We start from the raw sequence: 16,504 nt of genomic DNA on the forward strand, positions 1-16,504 counted from the left end.
TACTGAATTTGTCCTCAATAAAATGTTTGGAGAATATTTTTTAAGTCATCAAAAATAAAATCCAGCAATAACTACCACTAGTGTTGTGATATATAGCCTCCAACTTAGTTATATACACAAAGACACATAGATATGTGAATATATGCATATTAGGATTATATCACATGCACTATTTTGACAAGGACAATCTTCCATTTCATTATTATTTACCCTATAATATTTGATGACTATAATATTTCAAGATTTTAAATTTTCGTTCTCTGCAAATAACCGTGCTTACTTTTGTGACTTTAATATATAATCTAATTCATTTTAATATTTGAGACTAGAGGCATTCTCTTCCCAACTTTTTATTTTAAAAATATGAAATCTATGCAAAAAATCTAAAAACACAAGCAATGTCCATATATACCTAGATCCCCAGATGAACCAATTGTTATTATTTTGCCACCCATCCTCTCTCTCTCTCTCTCTCTCTCTCTCTTTCTCTCTCTCCTCTCTCTCTCTCTCTCTCTCTCTCTCTCTCCTCTCTCACACACACACACACACACACACACACACACACACACACACTAGGTAATTTAACATCAATATAATATTAATAGCTAAATTTCAGTCCATATGAAAATTCTTCTACTTGGTCCAATAACATCCTTTATTGCTTTTGGTTTGTGTGTTTTGATTCAGGATCCAGTTAAAGTTTGTGCATTGCCTTTAGTTGTCATGGCTTTTTAATCTTATTTAGTAAATTAAAGAAAGGAAGAAGAAAAAGCTCCCCAAACCCTCTTTGCCTTTTGTGCCACTGAAATATTTTAGGCATTTAAGCCAGTTGTCTTATAGAATTTCTGTCAATTTGGACTTGTTTGTTTCTTCACGATTAGATCAATTTAACTTTTTTTTTTCATTCAGGATACAATGTACTGCTGTCTTTCCTTTTTCTATACAACATACCAGAGAATACAGGAAGTCAAACTGGTAAGTCATACTCCCTTTCATTAGTGATGTTTGATCACTGTGTTAAGGTGGTATCTACAAGATTTCTCCATAGTAAGGGAACCTTTTTATCTTTGTGATTAACAATCTTTCTTTGGGATGATTCTGTGAAATTATGAATATCTTATTCTTTAACTCTCCTACAATGATTCATTGATGATTCTTGCCCAAATCAAGTATTAGTCTGATCATTTTACAATGTTAATTTTTTAACATTATATCTCTTTCATGATTTAGTTGTCACTTCTATGTAAAGAATTTCACCCTTCCCCATTTCATTGTTATTTGTTCATTTAGTCAGTGTGTATAATCCAATTCTGGCGTTATTAATTTTTACATTTAGACTGCCCCAAATTTGGTAAAGGGAACTCCTCAAGCTGCTCTTGTGTCTTTTTGACACGTATCCATCAGTTTTTTGTTATTTGGTTGACTTTTTGCTTATTGAATTAGCAACTTCCTTTATTCCTGGCTCAAAAAAAAAATTCCAGGTTACCCTTATCTTCCCTGAATCAGTCATTCCTCATTTCTCCAGTCTTTTTATACATTACATTTATTGAGGTGACATTGGTTAATAAAATTATATAGGTTTCAAGTATACAATTCAATAATACATCATCTATATATTGCATTGTGTGTTCACCACCCAAAATCAAATCTTCCATCACCATATACTTGACCCACTTTACCCTTATATTCCTCCCCCCTCCCCACTTTCCCTCTGGTAACCACTAAACTGTTGTCTGTGTCTATGAGTTTTTGTTAGTTTGTCTGTCTTGTTCATTTGTTGCTTTTAGTTTTATATCCCAAAGAGTCTTGGTTTCTTGGAGCGGATCTGTTATTTAGAAACTAAGATCTGGTGTTAGGTTTTCAACTTGTTCCTTGAGTGTCACTTCTAGACCATGTCAGTAGAGAGAGAGATAGTAGTGTGAGTTCACACTGGTTCCTCTAATTCCACTCGAACACCACAGGGTTCTCCTCTCATTTCTATATTTTCAAATTGATTTGCCCTTCTCCCACAATAAGAAATTTTGTTTCTAACATCAATATATTCACTTGTTTGCTCAATACTGAAATACACGTATGCGTGCATGCACACACACACACACACACACACACAGTTTTAGAATTGTTATACCAGTACCCCTGCCAACAAAAAAAAATTCTCTGAGTAAAGTTCAAGATGTCTTTATATATTTATGTTATAATATGGCTAGTTGTGTTAAAGTAAATTAGCGTGGTTTAAAATTAAGAGCTGTATGAAAAGATAGGTTCAAAAATGCCCTTTCCTCTTCTCATTTTGTCCAATTTTCCACCAATTCTATTCCTGATTTCCTTTCCTATGTATATTTTTGTAAAAATTAATAGACATGCAATATATTATTTTTTTCTTCCAAAGGGTTGGCATGCTACATATGCTCATGTTTCACTTCCTTTTTTTTCCTTCATTTAACAATATGTTATTAATTCAGAGGGATTTAGCTCTTATGTCTTTACATCTGCATAGTATTTGCATTGTCGATGTACTGGAGTTTATTCAACCAATTTCCTATATGTGGGCATCTACATTGTTTCCAATATTTTGCAATTATCAATAACCAATCAGATTTTTTAAAATTTTATTTTATTATTAGTTTCAAGTATATAGTATGTTGGTTAGACATTTATATAGTTTATAAAGCAATCGCCCAATCTGAAGTCCTTCGTTATTGGGAAAGAATGGCTATTTATGGGAGAGATGCAATGTTTATATGTAGATAATTTTAAAAATGGTTAAGTAATATAAAATGTAACATTCCATGCAGTGCCATATGTTTATTTTTTCTAAGAGCATTTGTTTAAAAAAGAGATATAGGTATTCCATTATCACTTACTCATGTGTTTGCCAACTCTTCTTATATTATTAATAGTTCTTTTTCTATACATTTGGATTCACTATTATCAAGTATATAGTTGTATGATTATTCTACTCTGATTTTTAATTTCAATTATTTAAATAATGATACATTTTATAATTTAATGCTTTCTGCCCAGAATTTTACCTAAATACTATTATTTTGACATCTATCTACCTCTGCTACATTTGTGTTTTTCTAAAGTATTTTTTTTTAATTTAAGCACACTACATTGCACCTTTTTTTTAGTAAAAGACTTATTGATAACATATATTTGGACTTTGCATTTCCAATCTTTTAAACTGTATCTTTTAATAGGTGAATTTAACTCAACTGAATTTATTCATATAACATATATATGTACTTATCTCTATATGATGTTTACTATTCTGCTTTATTAATTTATCTAGTGGTCTATCCTCTCTTTGCAAGAATTTTGGAAATTATATATTCTATTAATACTTATATTTTTTTAGTAGTTACTCTTCTTTTAAGTTAACAATATGAGATAATCTTTTTTCACCTCATCCCTCCCTCGTAAACTCAGTAATCCAAGAATATCTGTCTCCTCCTCTCCTGACCCAACTTTCATATACACGGCACACATGTGTGTATATTTCATTATGACCTTATGAGTCTGAAAGAAATTAGACAATCAACTATTAAATTTACTGGGGGACAATTAATGGAAAACTATTATATATGTTGAAAGTGGTTGTCAAAAAATGTTTGTTTTCTTCTTGAAATATTATTGATCTAAGTCTACAGCATGTATGCCCTAAACTTGTAACTGCCTGGAGACATAGCTAATCCATTTTTATTTCCTCTGAGACACAAACTTATTTATACTAATGTTTATTGAATTTTTTTCTCTTTTTTGTATTGACTTGAAAGAGTTGCTTTGTGTTTTTCCAAACATTCTTACCTCTAATTTTTCTAATTGTTAGAACAATTAGAAATTTCTGAGATCTTCTTTCTAAAGAGTAACTGTGTAACCACATCCCATTAAATTTAAAGAAATCAGCATGTTTGCTCCCTATTCATACACCTCCATATCCAACTTTGCAAATTTAATTTACGATTTTAGGATTGGGAGACTGTAGTTAATTTTTACAGGCATGTATGTATTCAGCATACACATTTTCACTTTGTTTATTTTATAGTTTTTTTTTTAAAAATATACCTGTTTCTATTTTCCTAAGAACAGCTATAACAGTCATTTCAATATATCACGTTTGTCTCTGCTTAGTCCCAAATATTTACACCATGAATTCTCTATTGTGTGGTTTGTATTTTTCTGTCTTTTATTAGGTTAATATGTATCATTAAATAATTTTATTTTATTCTTGTACATATGATATTTTCAGATATCTTGCATTCTGATAATGTATTTTTGTTTGCTGTCATATATCATAGACATTTATGTTGGGGGTAAAATGTGTAATGTATACAATATTTCCTCAGAATGTTCCCAACAGGGCTTCATGATCTCTCTGTTATTGCAGAGAAAAGTGAAATTAGTGCAATTTTTGTTCATTGGTTAGAAGGTTGTTTTCTTAAACTCACTCCTTTTTCTGTTTGAAGTTTGAAAAAAGAAATTTTTTTTCTGTTTTTGAAATAGGAAAAATAAAGCCAGAGTATGTTTAGTCTCAGAACTTTTATTCTGATTTTTCTGAAGATTGTGACTCATTTCCATCTCTTTTTCTCTTCCATAGTACAGATAATTGTCCTATTTAAATGTATATTTCATATCCATTATTTTTTTCTGATCATGCTAATCAGGTCATATATTGAATTTCTGTTCTCTATTATTGTGTTATTTAGACTAATCATTTTGTTTTATCTTTTTCTTTTAAATTTTGAAAGTGCTTTTATTTACTAATTTTGTTCTAGCTTTAACACATTTGGTTGTATATAATGTGAATTTTAATGTTATTTTAATTGTTATTTTTTTTGCATGTGACTTCTTCAACTTATCCATGTTGCATTTGATTAAACATCCTATGGGATTTTAATTTCCTGTGTCTTATGTACTATGAGCTTTCTATCCAAAAACAGTATGTTTTTGAAGGGTAATGAAAGTTCCAAACAATTTATTTTTCTGTAGAAATATCCCATCAAGAGTATGGGATTTCTTTGATTTTTTTTCACGCATGCCCCACATTTTTGTGTTGTTTTATGTATCCTTGAATAGAGCGAAGGCTATATGAATGCTCTCTGTTATAGTGTCTTTGTTCTCCAAGGGTGTATTTTCTCTTATTAGAACAATTACACAGTCTTCTTGTAAGATATACAGATATAAGGCAGGTTGAGACACATATGTGAGTAGTTCCATTCTCAGTTTCTAATAGACACCTCTAAATTGCAATTTTTCATTCTCCTTCCCAATTTCTTATATGTTCTGAACAGAGTACTTTAAAAGCTATCATTCCTATTTGAATTCTTAGCAAAACCTTTGGTTTATTTTTATTCCTGTGTATAGTAAAATGTTGTTCAGGTTATACCCTCTAAAACACACAAAACTGCTGACGGTCCATGCTCCTTTATGCTCTTTGGTTTTTAAAGTTATTGCAAGATGTTAGCATTTAAATTATTGAAAGATAGCATTGTCTGTTAGTGATTTGGAAGATGATAATTGAATTTTTCTTTTTTGTTTTTTTTTTTCCATTGTCTTAAAAACGACTTAGTTATTAATTGGGAGAGATTGGTTTGGAATCAGGTATATATTCCACCAATTAAAAAGAGATTCCATTTCCATTCAGAAGTATAGTGATCCATTCTAAATTTGCCTTTGAAATATGGCACTGCAGCCTGTGTACCAAGTCACAGGGCGAACGTGCTCATGAAGAGGTCAGCTAAATTATCCCTCTGCCTGAGTTATTCAGAGTACCATTAAGATAGACTCTTCTCATTCAGAGAAGCAGATTCTACTTTTACCCTTAAAATAATTCTTTCCAGGATCTTATAACTATTACAGAATAAACTATCTCTCTGATTTATAATCTAATTAGAGCCCTTTTACTCTTATGTCTAGGAAAAGACCTGCTCCTCATCTATTGTTAAGAGCCATTTCATACACTCAAGTCTCCTAGTAAATCGGAATCATCCTTTCTTCCTCTAGGTCAAAGGAGCACAATTTCATTTGCTTTATCTCATAGGGGCCATTGCCCAAACTTTTCATCAAATCTGATTGTTTTCATCTAAAATAACTCCATTTCATACTTCACAGCAATGACCCAAATGATGCCCAGAATTTTTCTAATATAGTTAGAATTCTACATGTATCTCCTGAGAGAAGTACTCCCTAGCATCTTATCACCATTGTATGTTTCACAAAGGATGAATCAAATAGCTAGGATGATTCTCCTTTCTCAAAAACATAAAGTAGCTGCATGTTGCTGTTGAGTGTTTGAATGTTGTGTTTTAATTTCCAGAACATAAACTTGGAATCACTGGCTTATTTTCAGCACCTCTCTGAATTCAAATTAACAGGGAAATTTCATTATGTTTTTTATTTAATTTGTAATAGTCACACCAATTAAAATGTTTTGAACATTATATTTCAGGATTTACTTAGTATATATTAAACTCAAGACAAATAATAAATTCTGTAAAAATATTTTATATTATATTTTATATTATAATATGTGCTAAGGAGATGAATGTGCTTACAAGCTAGTAGAATAGCTATCATTTAGATTATTTAGATTCCATGTTTTAACCCATGACTTGGAACAGAAATTTTGGGTTTCTTTTTTCAGCTTTAGTGAGGTATCCTAGTATGAGGGATATAGGTTGCCAATAAACATGACTTTCCTTCCCCATATAATGGGCATGCAATTTAATGATTGACATATTTCTGTACCAATTTTGTTTTCATCCCAATGGAATCTGAAAACATTGCAGTGAATGAATAAAACACATTGTGAGGAAGTTATTAAAAAGTATATTTTTGTTCATATCATGTTTGTAGATATTCTTTTATTTATTTTAGCTGTTGATTCTCCATAAATGCATCTCAGTACCATGCATAAATATTAAGCAATGGCATTGTGGTAATGTTCTGTATTTCTTGTACACCATTATGATACACATTTTGTTGGAAAATCCTAAAACAAAGTAGATCTTTTACTACCTTTGTGAAATGCATCTTTCGTGCAATTGAAAATAGGTAAAATAGATAATAAAAACAGTTGTTAAAGAGTGGACATTTCACATGAATATGTCTTAAATGAAAATATTAAACATGAACCTAGAGTTGTATGATATAAATTGAACCTATGATGTGAAAATTCCTTAGAACATGTAATTGGTAGCAACTATGCAAGTAAAGTGACAACAAGTGAAAGCTCAGAGAAACCATAAATAAAAGTGATATTTGTATACTTATACTTACAAGATTATAAAGTAATTGAACTGAATTGAATTACATGTTCACAGTAATAAAAACATTTCAAATTGTATCCTTAAATTTATTTTAGAGATATTACTATAGCATCTTGGGTTTCAAATAGTTTATGACTAACAGCCTCCAATGCAATCTCTCCTATTTTTTTTAAACTAAATTATCCATGAATTACATAAAAATATGGAAACTTGCAAGTAATAAAATTTTGAGAGAAAGACAGTCTAATGTCAGAATCCAGCTGGAGTAGGATCAAAAGAAAGATAATCAGATTTGAATTCATGGTACATCCAAGCTTTCTTCAATAAATAATAGTGCCCCCAAAATATAAGTTTCTTGGTGCCTAAATCACAATTCCATGATTGAGAGACATGAACCCTTTAACAATCAAACAACCATCTCTGTCTTAAAAGACTGATGTGTGAAAAGGGTAGATTGCACTTCCCTCTAACAATGTTCTCTCAATCTAAATATTCCTGCATATAGGCATAGATTGTAATATAATAATAATTTAAAAGCTATCATAAATTGACCGGCTTTATGCAAATGAGATGCTAAATGCTTTAAATACATTATCTTATTTAATTTTTACATCAAATCTATTTAGCCTTTACTTATAGTTGAGGAAAGAGGACTAGAACACTTAGCTATTTATGTTGAACCACATGAAATTTCCAATTACTACCACTTTTCACCTACAAAAATATCAATTTTATATGATTCAACCTAATAGCAAGTAGCATATCCAGACCCGATACCTAAATTTTTATGAATCTAAACCTATTAAATTTCAAAAAGCAATTGAGAAGGAAGTGGAGGAGGGGCTAAAACTACTGTAATGCAGTGACTTTTCAAAGGAGTCTGATTTCCTGTAAAGCATTGTGCGTTAGAATATTGGAACAAAATGACAATTACAACAAATAACAATTAACAAAATAACAATTGGATGCCGGAAATGTTAATTTTGCTTTGCTTCAGAATACCAGAGAACTGAACATAATCAAAAAATTAAGGTCAAGACTAGCCCCTACTATGCTTGAAACACTACTCTAAAACCCCCTTGAGAAAGTCAATGATATGGTTATCTACTTTAAATGAGGGGAGAGAGAAATAGGGGAAACACACATTAAACTCAATATGTCATACTACTCCGACTTTATAATTATTTTTTTACAGTTAATAATATATTTTCCAGAGCGATATGGAGAGACATGAAGTCTTGGTCAATCTGTATGGGAAGATGTTTAGTAAAGGGAGTTTAGTAAGGGTTTGAAAGAGGTGAAAGAACATGATTCAATAAAGCGTTTTAGTCATATGTAAGACAATGCAATAAATCTGTTTTTTCCAGATTTTCTACAGTGTTCATGACTTTCATTATTTTCAGTTGCTTCACATGAAAATGACACTACATGAGGAAGCAGTCCCATGCCAATGAAATCATAAGAGATAAGGGAGGAGCACTATGCCAGCACACTATACTTGGTCAGGGTTTAGCAACATCCTTACCTATTCAATTTTGGGATCTCAAAATTATAGGATGTTTAGAGCCTCTCTGTCTTTATATTATTCCATGTATCTCCAGATGTCTTAAATATGTAAGATGTTTATTCTTAAATTCAAGAATTTAGTACATTCTATTTTACTGACAAAATACACAAATGTTTCCAAACATATATAAATAATATGATTATACCTTTACAGAATGTGAAATATTTTTAAATTTACTTATATTAATACATTTTTCTATTGCAATACAGTGTTTTTCCTTCTGATAAGATCAAACATATGGGAAGAACGTATGAGAGCACTCTACTAAATGTCTTATATAATGTGGTAGGTTTCATTTGCAGATGAAAATTCTGTGGCCTTCAAGAAGTAAAGTAACTTACTCAAGGTCACAGACTTAATGAAAATCATTCAAGATTTGAATTAACTCAGTTTAACTCCAGAGTACCCACTTTCAACAACCACCTTCTAACAAAATTTTACTCAAATGATAATTATGTTACTTGATATTATGCAACATGAAACTTTGAGTTAATGTAAACCATTTATAGTATGATACATATATTCAAGGGTTGGCCTTTTATATACCAGCAAAGAGATAGTATTTTAAATTTTTTATTTTAATGATGTCAAATATCATTTATGGATCTGACTTTACAAAACTGCAAGTTTTTAGGAAGACTAATCAATACAGTTATTATTTACCAGAAGATAATGAATTTTTTCAATGCTATTTATAGTTCCTATAAATTATTATTTTTATTTATTACACGCATGATTTTTTATAATAAATAAAAAATACATTTATTTATTATGAAAGTGTAGATGGTAACCACATTTGTTACCCAAAACTGCAATTGTAGATAAAGAGACTTCACTGATGTTTAATTGACTTCTAGATGATAGGGAAGATACTCCGAGTGTAGAACTTTTGTGTGTGTGTGTGTGTGTGTGTGTGTGTGTGTGTGTGTGTGTATATATCTCACATAATTTAATTTAAACCAAGTTTAAGACAATAAAACATATTAAATTAATCATGAATCTTTTATACTGAAGACACTTTTCAACTGAAGTTAAAACTTCAAAGTAATCTTTCTTTGCAGTTCTTAATACCAATAAAGTCCTTATTTCTCATAAATGATGTGAAGTCATTTCTTCATACTCTGACTTTATTACTTGCTTTATTGCAGAACTCTGAAAAATGAGTGGTTAAATTTTCATTGATTCTGTATGATTTTCAGATTTGCATATTATAAATTACATGGGCAGTACATTTAAATGCAATCTACTAAAATATAATCACTTACTCCCTGTCAGTATACATATCAATCTTGTTAGATTAACTCAGTTTTGTTCACCAGATTGCCTTTTTTATAATAGTTATCAAATATTTATTTAGAAATCATGTTTATTGATAGTTTTATTTTCTTAAATTATACTGCTCTTTTAAAGAAGTTATACTTTCCTGGGAATGAAAAGTATATTTCCTTTTATTCCAAGGTGGCCTAGAGTGTGAAAATACAGATAATATTATTAGAATTACAAGGACCTGTGAGTACTTTTTATAGGCAACATTGTGTAGTAGAACTACTTCTTATCTTGGCCCATAAATCAAGTCTGGCTTTTTTTGTTATTTGTTTGTTTTATTTTTTAATCTAACAAAAGAGATTACTAACATTTTTTTAAAAGCTATGGTGTTCTTTCTTTTAGTCTGTTTCGTCATCTGTAAATTGAAGTGCTGGGCTAAAGGAAATCCTAAAAACTTTACAACCTTTTATATTGTATAAAAAGTGATGCCCCTGAGGCTTATTCTGAGATTGGCCTGAGTCTAGTATGTTACAGAATGTAGGTAGGTTCATAATCAGTTGCCATCAGTAAATTTACTCAGATATTCTTCACTGACCCCATTGATTTCTGGCATTTGGCCTTCGACATGACAACAGGACTTTGTTTTTCTCCACTGATATTTTCAATAATTTGCCTTCTGTCCTCAACCCATCTTCTCCCCATATATGTAAATAGCTTAGCTGCCCTCTCTCATCAAATTGTTCGCTGTATTCCCTTATAATTTTCCTTTACACTTCTATACAGGTAAATATAGTCCAGTAAAGACACTTTTCTATAGAAAAAGTGTCAGGGTAAAAGTAATGCTTTAGATTATTGATCATTTTTCTATAATACTTAAACTCTATCTGTGTTAAATTATCCTTATCCTTCGATCCCTTTGCCTCATTTATAAATGTTTATTTTTTATGGCTTAGTCTATTACCCTTTTAAATACAATATAAAATAGATTCCTCAGATAATAGCTATACAAGAAGCCAATAAATGTCCCTTTTTGTTTAAGCTAATTTAAATTTGTTTTTTGCCCTTACAATAAAAGAAAGCCTTGAAAAATACAAAAGAAGTCAGTGCATTTAACAGACCTTAAATTGTCAAAAAATAATAGAGAATACCAAACAATGAGAATTTCTCCAACTCTGAGTTTGAGGACGTTAACTTAGGAATAGTAAAACTCCTGGACAAATTATCTGTTGTATCCTTAGCCACTAGCCATTTGTCCACTGACACTGGGGTTTTAGGAGACTTGATAGGAAAAAAGTCAAGATATTGGTATATTTGCTGCTTATTGCCTTCTTTAATAATATCATACTAGAAAAGCCAAGCTTTTACTTAAGCTGCTCTTGTAAAAGAGAAGAAAGAAAATACAGCTTTGTTGAGACGTACTGTCTGCTTAGAGTCAGCAATCCAAATGATTGAGTCAAATAATTATGTACTTTGTGCAATTGGAAAAGTCTCCAGATTAACTGTCCCAAAAGATCTGTCCTCTGATTAACACTAGCACATGAAAGGGTGGGGAATTGGAAACAACAGTAAAAATAAAATATTAAGACCTAGCTAAAGCCAGAGAACAGAGTAAAGCCAGATGCCCTAGGCTTTGTCTAAACACTTTTCTTCATGTGCCAACAAAGATAGTATATTTTTATCCCTAGAATGTAATATGGTATTATAATCAGATCAGCTGGATCTTATGAATATAGACTATCATTTCTGAGGTAAATGCCAAATAGAAGTGGTTTAACTGAGGTCTAAGGGATAAGCAAAACTCAGAAATACTGATAAAGCAGAAAGTTTTAAAGCAGGGTCAAGATTTAAAGACCATAACTGAACTACCTTTTTAGGTTTATTTACTAGATCTTAGAGTCAAAGAAATTCAGATTACCCCGTAGTCATATTTTAGGGAATATTTCCAGAGAAATTTCTAGCAAACAAAGGCCTGGGTTGGTTAAAAAAACAAAGCAAAACAAAAACAAAAATGAATACAATTTCCAGGTCCTTCCAACCATGCCAGATAAAAATGATAGGCAAAAATAGTACAGCCTCCCAAAAACATAGTCTTCTCTGTACCCACAAAGAGCAAGGGGTAAGGGAACTCCCAGAAAACAGAACTTAAGTGAGACAAAATGGTTAACCACTGGACAACAGCAAATTGACTGAACTAGACCTGATCAAGAAAAATTTTACCCAGAGAGCCTAGACTCAGAGCCAGATATAGGAGTGAGTTTTCTCCCTCTACAGAAGGGGCAGACCTTAGTTCTGTGGGTTACATGCACTATGTTAAGGTAAACAGCATTTACATCATATACTGATGTAACTAGAAGAAAAACCTAGTTCCAGGCAGGTTTTTTTTTTTTCTTTTTTCTTCTTAAATTATTTCCTTCTAGTAACAGAACATTTTTCTTCTTATTAAGGATTGTCCTTTTCCATCTGATCGAGTTGCCAATCATCTGAGCCCAGTTTACTACAAGAGTGGGCTGATAAGGGGATGATATGATGAAATTAGGGTCAGTTAAAAATCTGTAACATGTTGCTGCTAAGGACTACCACGTGGAGAAAGGGGCAGAGCTTTGATTATAGCTTTAAATCATTTCTATCTTTTTACAGATATTCTCTATTTGATGAAACATCATTCTTATTTCTTTTAGTTCTTTGTCCATAGTTTCCTTTAGCTTCTTGGCACATTGAGGACAGGACTCAAGTTAAGTATGGAAGTATTACTGGAATTAGGAGCCAAAGTTCAGACTCAGGGGCTATCAGAGCACCTGAAAATTGAAAGGGAGATCCTAGAAACGAGGAAACACAAAGGGAGAAGCCCGAAAATTTGAGTACAAATTCTTTTTCAGGAAATTAAGAAGAACCTGGCAAACTTAAGAACTGAGCAGAAATTGATATTTAGGTGCTAACAGGAAGAGTTTGAAGTCTAAATTCCATTAAGTTAGTGGAGAAAGATAAAAATCTTGGGCTTTATTTACTGGAAAGCCTAGCAGGATCACAGTTTAAGAATAAGAACCACAGACTAGAGGATACAGACTAAGGCTAAGAGAAAAACTGAAATAGGTCCATCCAAACAAAGCCGACATCCTGATACCAATACTTGGAAAGAGTCTGTGTGATTCTCCAGTATTTTATCACTGTTGGAACAAAGATCAACAGTCTTTAGAGAAATACAATTTCCAATATTCAATAAGAAACTACTAAGCATGTAAAGAAGAGAAAAATTGACTTTTAATCAAGAAAAAACAAATAATAGACAGTCACGCAGATGACCTAGACTAAATAACTGTCATAAATATCCAAAATAATGTAAAGAAGAATATAAATATGATGGACATGGAGAATTTAAAGAGACAAATTTCAGTTCTAAAACTGAAAAATATAATATATGAAATCTTTAGATTGGCTTAGGAGAAGTATTAGACATTGCAAAAGAAAGAATAAGTAAATCTGAGAAAAATAACATCAATAGCAATTATTTAAAGTGAAGCACAGAAAGAATAATGATTGAAAAAAAAACAATGTCAGTGACATGTGGGACAATATCAAGAGATCTAAAATACATATAACTAGATTCTCAGTAAAAGAAGAGAGAGGGAAAGGGGAAGAAAATACGTATCTGTATTAATATTTGAAATTTCCCAATTCAGACAAAAAACAAAACCTCACAAGTCTGTGATACTTCATGAACCCTGAACAGGATAAATACAAAAACCGCAGGTTGGCACATCTCTTCAGAAACAATATCAGCTAAGAAGTGAATGAAATGACATTTTCAAGATGCTGAGAGAAAAAAATAAAAACAAAAGCTATATCCAGCAAAGCCAAAATCCTCCCCAAATAATGATGACATGAATGCATTTTCATATTTTTATAACCAGCAGATATACCTGACAAGACATGCCAATGGAAAAACTATCAGATGGAAATGTGAATCTACAAGAAAGGATGAAGAGCACCGGAGTGTGAATACCTATAAAAGATTAGTTTTCTCCTGCAATTTTTTAAAAGTTCATTGAAGGCAGTAAATGTAGGTATACTACTATAGGCTCTTACATTATATATGAAACAATGTAATGTTAAGTCAAGATAGACTGTGATAAATGTAGGTACACATTTTAATCCCTTGAGCAACTACTGAATAAATGAGACACATGCAGCTAAAAATATCAATAGAGAAGATGAAATGTACTGCTAATAAATACTTAGTTAATCCAGAAGAAGGTAGGAAATATGGAACAGACAAAGAGCAAAAGGGGCACAGAGAAAATAAAACTCAAGAGGGGAGACTTAAATCCAATCATGTAAACAATTTTATTAAATGTAAGGGGGAATGAAACAGTCTAATTAAAAGAGCTTGTCAGGATGATTACAAAGCAAGAAACAAATATATGGTGTCTACAAGACATGTACTTTAATTATATAAAGACATGCAAACATTAAACATATAAAAGTAGAGTAGTTATATTAATATCAAAGTCTTCAAAATGACATTTTCATAGAATATTTCATAATTGTAAAATGTATTTCATGAAAACAATCTAAACTTTAAAATGTGTTGCACCTAATTCAAATTGCATGATGTAAAAGATAGAGATCTAAAGGAATTAATAGAAAATCTATATCTGGAAATTTCAGCACTTATTTCTGAGTATCAAAAATTTAAAGAAAATGCCATCAAAAAGACAGAAAAATGTAAAAACACTAATAATAAACTAGATTTAATTTGCATATACAAAGCTCTACACTAATAGCAGCACAATATAAACATTTATTAAGTGAATATGAAACATTCACCAAAATAGACCATATGCTAGACCATGAAGTAAATTTAAATAAACTTTAAAACATTGAATCATATGAAGTATTTTCTCTACTACAATAGAATTAAATTAGGAAACAGTAACAGTCTAGAGAAAACCTACATAGTATGAAATTAATTAGTACACTAACATGTAACTTATCATTGCAATCTACCACATTGACTGAATATGGTAGAAAATTTTTATCTTAATAGAAAAATCATTTCACAAAATGCAAAACCCTTTATGATTAAAATACAAAACACCTCAGTTATTGAGTTGTATGACTTTCTTTTATATTTTGAATATTAACTTCTTATCAGATATATGGTTTGCAAATATTTTCTCCCACTTCTGTGGGTTGCCTTTTCATTTTCTTGATTCGTTCTTTTGTTATACAGAAGCTTTTTAGTTTGATGTAGTCACACTTGATTTTTTCTTTTGTTGCTTGTCCTTTTCATGTCATATCCCCCCCCACCAAAAAAAAAAAAATATATATATATATATATATATATACGTATATATATATATATTATTGAAGACCAATATCAAGTGGCTTTTTCCCCATGTTTTCTTCTAAGAATTTTGTGCTTTCAGGTTGTATGGTTAAATCTTTAATCATTTTGACTTCATTTTTGTGAATGTTGTAAGATGGGTCTAATTTCATTTTTTTGCATGTGATTATCCAGTTTTCCTGACAATATTTATTGAAGAAACTATTATTTCCTAACTGAGTATTCTTGGCTCTCTTATCAAACATTGTTTGACCATATCCGAAAGGGTTCATTTTGGGGCTCTTAATTGTTTTCCATTTGTCTATGTGACTCTTTTTATGCCAGTACCATACTGTTTTGTTACTATAGCTTTGGGGTATAGTTTGAAATAGGGAAGTGGGATGCTTCCAACTTTCTTCTTCTTTCTCAGGATTCTTGGGCTATTTGGAGTTTTTTGCTGTTCGATACAAATTTTAGTGCTGTTTTTCTATTTCTGTAAAAAAATGCCATTGGAATCTTTATAGGAATGGCTTTGAGTAATATGAACACTTTAATAATATTAATTCTTCTGATCCATGAACACAGAATATCTTTCCATTTATTTGTCTTGTCTTCAGTTTCTTTCATCACAGTCATTTGCTGCCTAACAACATTTCTGTCAACGATGGATCACATGTATGATGGTGTGACTAGGTGATAGTTTATATAATCTATAAGATCACTTTGTAGCAGTTAAAATGTTGTAGCACAATGCATTACACAAATACCATTGTGTTACAATTGCCTACCTAGTCCAGTAACTTGCTCTATAAGTTTCTGGCCTTAGAGCTGTAGTGGAACAGAATTTGTCACCTCAAAATATATCTCCTTGGTATAAGTATTATTTTAGGTTGGGTAATTTTAAGAAACAGCAGACATAAGAGAAATACTGAAAACCAAGTAGAAATTAACTTTTGAAAAAAAAAATTATATTTGTATAAGAACTCCATTTGTGTCTCCCTCATTGTACCAGGAAGAAGGGATGGCCTTATCTCTGGAAATTCCTGACTGCAGAAGACTAGGACTTAAATCTGCATA

At 31.0% G+C, this 16,504-nt stretch overlaps 1 long non-coding RNA gene across 1 annotated transcript in view; it reads left to right on the top strand.

The window, feature by feature from the left end:
- The first annotated feature begins 909 nt into the window (after window positions 1-909).
- The window catches only part of LOC120596941 (uncharacterized), an 81,941-nt gene continuing 66,346 nt past the window's right edge, over window positions 910-16,504 (top strand). Inside the window, exons 1-2 of the long non-coding RNA XR_005651272.1 lie at window positions 910-975; window positions 14,016-14,096. This is a non-coding gene — a long non-coding RNA (uncharacterized LOC120596941). The remainder of the gene's footprint in view (window positions 976-14,015; window positions 14,097-16,504) is intronic.

This window comes from Pteropus medius, unplaced genomic scaffold (genome assembly GCF_902729225.1).
Source record: "Pteropus medius unplaced genomic scaffold, Ma_sr-lr_union100, whole genome shotgun sequence".
NCBI classification, from domain to species: domain Eukaryota; kingdom Metazoa; phylum Chordata; class Mammalia; order Chiroptera; family Pteropodidae; genus Pteropus; species Pteropus medius.